This window comes from Ictidomys tridecemlineatus, chromosome 3, assembly GCF_052094955.1.
Source record: "Ictidomys tridecemlineatus isolate mIctTri1 chromosome 3, mIctTri1.hap1, whole genome shotgun sequence".
In the NCBI taxonomy this organism is placed as follows: Eukaryota; Metazoa; Chordata; class Mammalia; order Rodentia; family Sciuridae; genus Ictidomys; species Ictidomys tridecemlineatus.
This window is the reverse complement of record NC_135479.1, coordinates 210,718,731-210,730,171: the sequence shown is the minus strand read 5'-3', so window position 1 is coordinate 210,730,171 and position 11,441 is coordinate 210,718,731. Positions and strand designations below refer to the sequence as shown.

The window sequence follows — 11,441 nt, the reverse complement described above, 5'->3', positions numbered from 1 at the left end:
AAAGACTTGGGGTCTTTCCTCTGCTTACTAGTCGTGAGCCTCCTCCATAGGATAAGGGCGGATTACAGAACCTATGTCATACTGTGGGTAGGCACTGAACAGAACCCAACAGGGAGGGTGGAGCCCATGGTCACGAGGGGCTCGAGATGGTATAGCAATTAACTTCTTCTCCTCCGAGAGTGTTTTATGAAAAACTTTGAAAAAACTATCCTATACACGGGGGCGGGGCGGGGGGCAGCAGGGGCACAGATCTTTCCCTTCTCAGGTCTAGATGTGGGAAACTATAAAAAAATGACAGTGGTTGGAAACACAAATGCCAGAGCTGAGAGATTGCCGGTAGGCTGCCCAGGGGCTTGCCCTGTTGGCCAAGGTCACCCCCATGAGCCTGCCCCCGCCAGGCTCCTGCCTGTCTCCCTGGCCTGGGTGCTACCTGGTGGCCCGCGTACTGGCGCTTGGGCAGTTACATGCTCATGTTAACACGGAGGACCTGGTTCTGGAGCCACATCAGGGCTCCTTACAGTTTTTTTTTTTCCTTCCTATTATTAGTCGGTTTCCTAGTTACTCGGCAGAATTAAAGCCCAGCCTGGCTAATTCTGTGATTATTCATTGACTATTATGGTGCGATTCACAGGGAACACGGGGCTGTAAGGTAAATTAAACCTAATAAAAGTACAGCCCTTGTGCCTGGAGATCAAAAGTCATGGGAGTTAGGAGGTCCAGGAAATTGAAAGCCAAGTAAGCAGATGTGGGAGGGAGACTGAAAGTGAGGCACTTTCAACTCTTCCCTGAAGTGCAGGGGAAGTGCTATACACAGGTAGGATTTTTTAGAATCTAAACACAATTATGAAAAATTATTAACTTCCCAAGTCATCCTTTAAAAAAAAACAGCACAAATAAGTCTCCTGGATCCAAATCAATGGCCACACATGGTTTGCGGTGGTTTCCAGTCGCAAGTTAAATAGACGTCATTTAGTTGGAGGTGTATCATTTATTCATTCAGCAAACACAGTGTCAGATGCTGAGAGGACAAAGATGAGTAAGGCTTAGTCGCTGCCCTTGAACAAGTAGAAACAAAGTACACGGTGTTATAAAAATCACACACAAAGTGAGACCTTGGATGTCCTGTGGGTGGGGAGCTGGGAGGAAAAAAATGCACTTAGAGACAGAAATAATTTATGTATCATCTAGAACGTGAGTCTGGAAGTGTCGGCTGTTCCACAGATACACATGGGATTTAAGAGTGGATACACTATTCCACCCATACACATGAGGTTTAAGAGTGGGTACAGTCAAGCTTTTTAACATGCATGCATCTCCCCCACCTCCCAATCCAGCTCATCTCGCTCACTTGTTTACTGGCCTAAGTACCAGGAATCCCTGGCAGAGGTGGGGCCAACTGGCAGCCTTCCAGCCCCCAGCCTCCCAGCCTCCCAACCAGGTGGTCTCAAATCAAGCAGGAGTGAGAACGATCTATTCTCTTCTTTAAGATGCTCAAATAGCAAATATGGTACAATCATGGGAGTGGGTATCAAAGCTTTCCAAATGTCCCTTTATCATCTCTTCTGTCTGCTGGTAGCTGTGACACCAGATAGCTGGGGTCAGAGCCCAGCGAAGCCTTCCACTAGCTGTCCAGCTGTAGGTGGGCCCAAGGCGAGTTGCTGAGCCTCTCTGGCCTCTTTCCACCACAGTCTTTTGATGATTCTTGAGCACTTAGAACAGTGCCTGGCACGTCTTCCCGTCTCCTGTGTGATCAATAACAGCAGGTCTGCTGACCTGACCCAGAGGACTTGGCGTCTGCCTCTCTGAACCCCACTCAGGGCAAGGTTTTGGTAACTGGAGCCATGGTGTCTTTGTAAGTTTCTAGTCTTTAATGGTAAGAGGCCAGGGAACAAAGCACTGAATTTTAAAACTAGAAACAATTTTAGAAAGTAGGTAAGTGAGGCTAACTCCTGTTTTCATAGATAAGGAAACAGAGGCCCCCGAGGATTGATTCTTGGAAATAGCCCAGGGTCGTGGCTACTTCCTGGCTTGCTGCCCCAAGTCCACCACATGTGACTCTCCCACCTGCTTTCCCTTATAAGGCAGTGTTCTCGAAATTCATAAGCCACCTTGAAAATCCACCGTGATATTAAACTGCATGGTGACGTGCCTCAGGCATGTCTGAGCAACCAAGACCATAATAGGGACCGAGGTATTCTGTAAAATTGATAATCCTTAAGTAAATATGTCTGAACTGAGTCAGACCTGCACAGGTAGATGATTTTGTCTTTTTTTTTTTTTTTTTTTTTTTTTTTGTGTGTGTGTGTGTGTGTGTGTGTGTGTTTTCTGAATCACAAAAATAATCCCACATGCATTGACCTGAAGGATGCTCAGAGCATGAAGTTGGTTTCTCTGCAAACTGCAGAACTGGAACACTGGGAGTTAGTCATTATGTTGTCAGTCTCATTCTAGCAAATGATTATGGAAGGTTAATTCACATGCCACTTTGGGTGACAAAATCTGGATTAAACTGTAATCTACGTGAAAGGTGAAAAAAATGTAACTAACTTAAGCAGGCACGTGAATAAATCAGTGGAGTCTTTCGGTTACGTTTTTGAGGATCGGCTTTCTTCCTGCCGTCAGACTTAACCCCACTGCGTCACATGTGTGATTTCCAGTGTCTGGGTCTATTTTAGACCAGCTGTTCACGGCTGTTATATGAAGTTACCTGTCCTGGTGCGCTCCGTTTTCCCAGTTAATGCTGTCTTTACCTCTAACTGCCAAAGGTTACCCTTTCGAACAGGCTGGGGAAGAGGAGGAGAAGGAGGAAGGTCAAATTCCACTCTTAGCTCTCCAGGGAGAGGGCCACCAGCCCTCATGTTCTGGAAGATCCTCACAGAATTTTGGAGGTTGGATTTACTTGGGTTCTCCTAGCAGAGACACCTCTCAGAGCATCAATGCTTGCTGCTGCTGCCATCTTGAAGTTCATAATCCTTGTCAATCAAGAGGCCCATTTTCTTCTTGCACTGGGCCCCAGGACTCATGCAGTCTCCCTGGGTGGTTGTACAAGTCCTGCTGCCACCAGCGCACAGTGGACAGGGTGAGACCACCCGAAAAGGCAATCTCATCCATCTCTTCAAACTGTGCTTTCTTGTTTGACAAAAGTCATACTGTAAAGAGTGCACATATTTCCATTTGGAATTATTAATACTTTCTGAGGTTGCAGAAGAGCATTGTGTTTGTGCCTGTGTATGTCTGGGTGGGACACACACTTGTTAAGGCACAATTCACATATCACAACTGTGACGATGAGCTGTGTCTTAGTTTTTCCAAGCTGCTCTAACAAGATTCTAGATGGTGTGCTGCAGCTTGGATCTGGAACATTCCCCACAGGTGCACGTGTTAAAGTCTTTGTTCCCAGCCTGGTGCTGTAGGAAGGAGGAAACCTCTAGAGCTGAGGCCTAGTAGAGAGTGTGAGGTCCCTGTGGGGAGCCCTTGAAGGAAATTGTGGGATGCTGGTGTCTTTCCCTTTTTCTTTGCAAGTCCTGGCCATGGGGTCAGCAGCTTTACTCTGCCACACCCTCCTGCCATGATGGGCTGCCCCACCCAGGCCCAAAGCAGCAGAGTCCACTGACCACAGACGAGAGCCTCCAGAATGAGTTGATCACCCCAGGTATTTGTTACAGAAACAGAAAACTGACCAACCTGCTGGGCAACTTATAGACAAAGGAAATTTCATCTCACAGCTCTGGAGACGGGGAAGTCCAAGCTTGAGCAGCCAACAGACTCAGGGTCTGATGAGGGCCTGCTTCCTAGTTCACATGGCAGTACTCCCTCAGGCCAGAGGCCTCGCCTCCTGATCTAACCACCAAAGGCCCCACTTCCTAGCACTGGCACCTTGGAGGCTGGGTTTCCTTTTCCTCCCTTCTTTCTCTTTCTTTTTTTTTTTTGTGGTGCTAAGGATTGGGCCCAGTGCCCTGTGCATGCAGACAGGCGCTGTACCCCTGAGCCACACCCTTGGTTTCAATATATGAATCGTAAGGGGCTCACAGACATTCAGACAATAGCAATCCCACGAAAGGGTGCAATTCAGTAGGTTTTATAATATGCATGGATAAGGGCGAGCGTCACCCTGTTCCACTTCAAAACATTTTCGCCACCTCAAAAGCAAACCTGTCCCCATAAGCTATCACCCTATTTCCCCTCCAGTCCCCCAGCCCTAATAGCCACCAATGCACTTCTTATCTCTGCCGAGTTGTTTCCTGTGGGTGTTTCCCGGGATGTTCGATAGTGCCTCTTTATAACTGGCTGCTTTCCTTCACTGAGCACAACCTATGCTCCAGGTTCACCCATGTTTTGGCAAGTGTCACTACTTCACTTCTATTTTGGTGTGTGTGTGTGTGTGTGTGTGTGTGTGTGTGTGTGTGTGTGTGAATACCAAGTTATCCAATTTCTGTTTGCAGGTACCTGTGACACTGTGGATGTATGGTGACAATTCCTTGTGTCCTTTTCCTGAATGGAAAGGCAAGGTCACCATGGGCAGGTGGCCCGGGCAGCATGAGCTTCGCTCAGGCCCCATGTGTCCTGTGCAGCCCTGTGGCCGGCAGGCACAGCAGGGAGCTGTGTGATCTCTGGTCCTTCCTCCACCGCCATGGCAGCTGTGTGTGCATGGGGAGGAGCAAAGGAGGCGCGCCCTGCTTGAGCTTGTGCACTGCCTCAAGAGGGGCAAGAGGGCCTGGCTGCACTAGCCAGCGAGCCTTCTGCTCCCTCCTTCCAGCCCCACACCACGGCAGTGGTGTAGGAAAAGGAGTGGACCATCTCTTTGCCAAGAACCACCTGCTCTTCCTTCGGGGGGGAAAAGCAAGCGTGCTGCATTTAGAAATGCCTTTTTATGGGATTTGCAATTCCAACACTTCACTAATTTCTAGAGACTTCTAAACTGAGAGATCCTGTTAAAAACACCAGTCCCTGGGCCCTTCCTCCCCTAACGCTCTCAGAGGGAGGCCTGTGGCCTGTCAGGAGCTCTGGGACCTCCAGTTGCTGGGATCTCTCTTTCCCCAGTTCCCCTGGGCACCACCGCGCCAGCCTCCTGCGCATGCGCTGCGTGTCCCCCAGGCAGGCTGCTCCCTCCCCGAGGTGGGGGTTCCCCCTTCCACATGACTCCCCCTCACCTTTACTACGTGGGCAGACTTGGCGGGCTGTCCCGGCTGCCCATTGACAATTTCAATTCATTGGACACAGGGTGCATTTTTTTCTTAAGCCTTTATTATTTTATATGGTTAATTAAATTAATATTTAATTGAATTAGTATTTTAATTTTTTCCTTGCTAATTCTGTCTTCCCAGCACGTCTTCTACCCTATTAGGGTTAGAATTGTGTCTGTCTTGATCATGATTTTTTCTGCACACTTTAGAACAATTCCTGACACAGCTCTCCATGTGTGTCTATTGAAAAAATTGTACTAATTCATTCTGAGGATGGATGGTCATCATTTTTCAGACAAAAATGTGACATGTTGGTTGGTAACTTTGAACACATATGTTATCAGTTAAAGAGATAGAAAAAAAAGTTTTATCAGTTAAAGAGATAGAAATAGATTGTGTAACAGCTGTCTTAGTCTATTTTCTGTTGCTATAACAACATGCTTGGAACCAGATAATTCATTTAAAAAAGAATAAGAAGAATATTCTTTGGCTCATGGCTCAGGAGGCTGGAAGTCCAAAAGCCTGTGCCCTTGTCTTCCAGCTCCTGGTGAGGGCCTTCCTGCGCATCATGAGGTGGGGAGGGCATGGCATGGTGAGACAGAGCAGATGTGCCAGCTTGGGCCCCTCTTATTCTATGTATAAAGCCACTAATGTCACCTGGGGACCCTATCCTCAGGACCTCATGTAATCTTAATTGCCTTCCAAAGTCTCATCTCCAAATACCACCCACATTTGAATTTAGGGCGAAGTTTTAACACATTAAACCTCAGCAATATCTTTTGAAATACTTTGCTGAACTGATGAAAACCATGGTAACCACGACCCCACATTTACCCAGGGCTTTGCCCGGTCCTAGGAAGAGCCTTCTATGTGTATGACATTGCTCTGTCGGATGGTGTGTGAGTCGGCTTTGCAGAGCTTTGCCCAAATTCCTGACGAGGACAACTTAGAGGAGGAAAAGCTTATTTTGCCTCCTGGATTCAAAGGTCTTGGTCCATGGTCAGCCCACTCCATTGCTCAGACAGAGTCCCCAAAGGCACGCCTCCAGTGACCTCCTTCCTCCAGCCACACTCCACCTGCCTGTGGTCCATTCAGATTATCCATCCAGTGAATGGATTCATCCAATGATGAGGTCAGAGTCCCCATGATCCAGTCTTTTCGCCTATGAACATGGCGTCATTCCCCGCGATGTGGATTTATGGGGGGGGAACCTTCCAGATCCAAAAGGTAACCACACATCTTACCTCCAGGGTAAATGACTGCCCAAAGTCACAAGGAAAAATTCCAGAAGATTGGAATGACCTTCACATACCTCCTAGAGGGTTTTCCTGTGAGAACAGGTTGAATGGCCCTTTGCACGTGTGGGGCCACTGCCATGTGCAAACTCTCTCTCAGACACTGGCCCTGGCCCCTGGCCTGTCAGCTCTGGTTCGCAGTGAGATGTGGCTAGTGACTCAGCCACCCTCCAGCCTGGTTGGCTGAGCTGGGAGCTGGCCCTCTGCTGTTTGTACTGACATGACAGTAGACAGTGAACGGGGACTTCAGATGCAGAGCATGTACCTCCCTTGTGCTTTGCAGAAGAGGCACAGCTTGGCCCTTGGCATTTGTGGTATGAGGTTGGCTGGCTTCATCTTTCTGGGGAACCCTGAGGATGCACAGAGGCCTTGTTTTGAAATGTGGCGAAGGCATCAGTCTCAGTTGTTTGGGATGTAAGGACAGCAAGGGAACCTCACCCCCTGCCTAGCTCGTACCTTACCTTGACTTGGCCGGATTCCCCCTTCTCTTGGCCTGTAAAGTAACCGTCTATAGGGCCATCAGTGCACCCCAAAGTGGATTGAGTGATGGTCCCCCAAAAGATATACGTGTGCCCCAACCTCAGGTACCCACAAAAGTGACCTTATTGGACCAAAGGTGTTTGGGTATTAGAGAAGATGTAGTAAGAAAGGGTCTCAAGATGAAGCCGCCCTGGGTTACCCTGGTGGACCCTAAATCCAAGGGTCCTTGGAAGAGACACAGGAGAGACACGGGGAGAAGAAGAGAAGGCCACATAAAGATGGAGACGGGGACTGAGGAACCGCAGATCACAGGTCTGTTTTGCTCTAAGCCCCTGCGTTTGTGGCGATTTGTTGCAGTAGTCACAGGAAGACGAGTACCATGTCCTTATGAGAAGTGATCCTGTAGGGGAAATCAAGAGGCTGGCGGACCCGGGGTGGACATTCAAAGGTGCAAAGCAGCCTAGGAGAGCGGGGATGAGGACACGGAAACCTCAGGCAAGGAGTACAGCCTTGAATGAGGCAGTCCCTTGTGTCTTTGACAAGGGATTTAAAATCCTGCTCCAGCCGCTGGGGCCAACGTGCATTTTATGGTGGCAATTACATGCTGCAATGGCAAGTACAATCCCAGGGTGAGTCACCGTCTGCAATTCATGCAGAAAAAAGAAATCACACAAAAAGATCAAGAACTTACCGATTCAGATGGATCACTTATTAATAATAGTGTCTGCCGCAGGGAAACGAGAAGGACCCGGGAGTGACCCGCTCCCCTGCTCCTGCTTTCCCCCGAGCCCCTCAGCTCGAGTCCAACCCCATCCCTGCTCCAATCATTGCCAAGGAAAGCTGGCCCTGCACTCGTCTAGCTGGGGACCAGAAGTCCACCCCAGCCGGCTCTGTGGGCTGGCAGGGGTTGGACTGTCCCCTGGCCAGCCCAGGGTCGCTGCTGGGTCCTGAGAACCCCCTACACTCCACTTGCTGGGCTGCAGAACCTTCTCCTTGCTTCATGCTGCTCTCCAGCCGGGACTTCTGCCTTGGTCTCAAGCCTGGCTGAGACGCCCATTCCTGCTGTCAAGGACAGCCCCACACAGGGACCAACGTCTGCCCGTCGCCGGCATCGGAACCACCCAGAGCTCCTCCCAGCCCATCTGTTGGTCTGGGGGAGAGTAACCTGGACCCCAGGTGCTATTCTCAGGGTGAGTCCTAAACTGCGGGGCGAGAGTGGCAGAAGTAGGGAAGCCAGAGGCCAGGGGGCGTGGACTCGCAAGTTCAGGGCAGAGATGCAGATAAGGCCTTCCCGTCTCCGGGACTGGACTACCGCCCACCGGTTTCTCCAGCCGGGGCCCTGGGGTTGTTCTTGACTTTTTTTTTTTGTCCCCTATGAACCAACAGCAAACCCTGTGGGGGTTTATCTATCAAATCTTTTCTTAAACTGTCCTCTGGTCACTGCTGTCACTGATCTGACCACACAGCAGTCCCCCAACTGCCCAGCACCCTCTGCTTCACTTCCTATAATTCATCCTCCTTAGAGCAGTCAATCTCATTAAACAAATAAATCCTATGAGGCCACTTCTCTCCCCAAAATCCTCAGAAGGCATCTCACCTCACAGAAAATAGAATCCAAACTCCTTCAATGCTCCTTGTGATGGGCTCCCTGCCCGCTTCCCCCCATCCTTCTCAGCACACAACCCTCTGCCTGCTGCACTGCATTCCCCAGGGCCTTAGCACTTGCTGTGCCCTGGAACTCTACTGGTCTCCGCAAGGCTGGGTCCTTTTCATCACGAGTCACATGTTGTGGGCGTCCCTTTCCCACCCTGAGTGAGGGAGCCTCAGCTTCCTGTCACTGTCACCTGCTGCTGCTGCTGTTCCCAGTGGTTATCACCACCCAAGTGGCCTTGTTAGTTCACCTGCTTGCTTCCTTTTATCATCCCTTGCCACATAGAAACTCAGCTCAGTGAGAGCCGGGCTCTTGTCATTGTTCCTCATGGTGTCCCAGCACCTTCGACAGCATCTGGGACGTTCCAGGTGTCCAGGGACCCGTGTTCACTGAGTGAGACTGTCCAGACTCACTCCAGGCCCCGCGCCCCAGGTCTGTGCCTCCTGAGTGTCTTATCCAAGTCATGTTCTCTTGCTGACCACTCGGTCACCTTTAACCCCGATAAGCACGTCTTTGAACAAATAGTGACAAGGCGAAGCCTCAGTGTGTCACTGGGACGCTCCCTTTGAGGTGACATCCTCCTGGGGAGGATCGGCTCTTCCCCTGGGACTGCCCATGGAGAGAGCAGGCGTTGTGCAAAATGTCCTGCCTGAGAGCAAATGACATCTGCCACGCTTGGCTCAGCTCCTCTCGGGCACAGCCACCCGGTCACACTGACACAACTTGTTTTCACAAAGTCCTGTGACCGGGGACCTCCCTCAGCTGTGCTCCTGCCAGAGCACACATGCATTTTCACTGCTGCCCACAGGCATGCTGCCGGCCCGTGTGGCCTCTGTCCCCTGCTGCCATGTGCTGAGACATCCCCAGAGCCTGCGGGCCAGGGAAGGGTGACTTTCAGAACCTGGGTTCAGATTCAGCCTCTCCACCAAAGCAAACAGGTCTGCTCCTCACCTAGAGCAAGGCCTGAGATAGCATGTCACCAGAGGGGTCACCCGGGGGTGGGGGAGGGCTGCCATGAGCTGCAGAAGGTGGGCCAGGGACACTGGGACCTAGGCTTCTCCTGTCTGGTTCTGCCCTCATCCCTGTGGCGGAAGGTGGCTTCACCACCTTATTCCACCAAGAGAGGACGGAGGGAGACGGTGGCTCCTGGTCTTACGGTGCTGGTGACAGCTGCAGGGGGCGGGCTGCACAGTCCTGCTGGTCGGGATGGAGCCACGTGACTTCACACAGCTGCAAGGGCGGCTGGGAGGTGGTCCAGCTGGATGAGTCTGTGCCGCGCCTGGACATCAAGTGGACATCATCCGGTCCTGTGCATCCTTCTGTGCATCCTTCCCGTGCATCATCAGGTCCTGTGCATCCTTCTGTGCATCCTTCCTGTGCATCATCAGGTCCTGTGCACTCGTCTGAAAGGTGCCTGTCATCCTCGGGTGTCTGCCAGCCGGCCAGCAGTGGAGCCAGGCGCCCGGAGGGCTGGGCACCCTCAGGGGCTGTGCCTGGGAGGACCTGACTGGATCCCAGCTCCTTACACTGAACTTCTCAGACCCTATCGTCTCTTCCTGTTCTCACTGTCTCACGGGGACACTGTGGCCTTGGGGAGCTGTTCCCATCAGGTGCCCTCCCTCTGATTCAGCAACCCAACACCCTCCCCGACAGGTTCCTTTTCGTATGGCATCTCCTGCTTAAGAACACCCAAAGCCTCTGCACTGCTCTGAAAATAAAATCTCGGCAGCCTGGCCTGGCTCCCGTCTGCACTGCCCGCGGTTTCTCCCACTCTGCACCTGGCTGCCTCCCCAGGAGCGCCAGGATCCATCGAGGGAGGGGCAGGAGAGGGAGCCTTCTCAGGGTGGGGGGAAGCACCGAGGTCTTACGGGACTCAGGGGAGGTTACTTCCGGGCTGGGAGGCTGGGAGGCTGGCAGTGACACAGGTCCATGCACTCGGGGAAGCCGGGATCTCAGGTGGCTGAGCCTAAAACTTCCTCTCCCCTTCCAGAACTTTCCAGAAAAGGCAGCAAGGCCTGGTCTGTGATGATGGTCACTTACTCCTGGGCTTACCAGGAGCTGGGGCCCACCTAAGGTGAGCAGTCAGAAGCAGGCGAGGTGAGTGGGCATGACCTTCCTGGCCAGCACGGAGGCTGGAAAGCCTCCCCCGGCCCTGAGGCCCCTGTCTCTCACAGCCCAGAGCCCCCTGAATGAAGGGTTGGTCCCCTGGAGGAGGGTGTACTGTCCTCCAGGAGAACCCGAGCCAGCTGCTCACCTCCACCAAAGGAACCAGATCTCATGGACCAGGCAAGGGGTGCTCCCAAACCTCTCAGGGCCCAGTGGACATGATACCAATGACAAGAGGCTCCTGTCTTTTTCTTTATGTTTTAATGCCAGGGATTGAACCCAGGGCTGCTGTACCACTGAGCTACCTCCCCAGTCCTTTTCATTTTTCATTTTTATTTTGAGACACGGTCTCTCTAAGTTGTCCAGTCTAGTCTTGAACCTGGGATCCTCCTGCCTCAGCCTCCAGAGTCCCTGGGTTTCCACATGTGCGACACCCCACCAGGCAGCAAAGAACAATTGTGAGTGTGATTTTGACCTCGTGGATTGACAGCAAGAGGCGCAGGGTCCTCTGGTGCCCCTGGACCACACTTTGAGACCCATGGCTCTGGGGGATTCTGGTCCAAAATACAGACCCAGGACCAAACCAGGACTCGTTAGCCAAGGCTCACTCCCTAGCAGGGTGTTCATTTGTGGCTTTATTATTTCAGCACAAATCAAGTCTCCAGATATTTAATTCTACTCTTAAGGAAGCAGCGACTTTTGGAATAAATAAGGACCAAGCTGAAA

At 51.5% G+C, this 11,441-nt stretch overlaps 1 long non-coding RNA gene across 1 annotated transcript; it reads left to right on the top strand.

The window, feature by feature from the left end:
- The first annotated feature begins 7,329 nt into the window (after positions 1 to 7,329).
- LOC144376497 (uncharacterized) lies at positions 7,330 to 10,342 on the top strand. The gene is made up of 2 exons (XR_013437039.1): positions 7,330 to 8,148; positions 9,780 to 10,342. It is a non-coding gene; the product is annotated as an uncharacterized LOC144376497 (long non-coding RNA).
- The last annotated feature ends 1,099 nt before the right edge of the window (positions 10,343 to 11,441 follow it).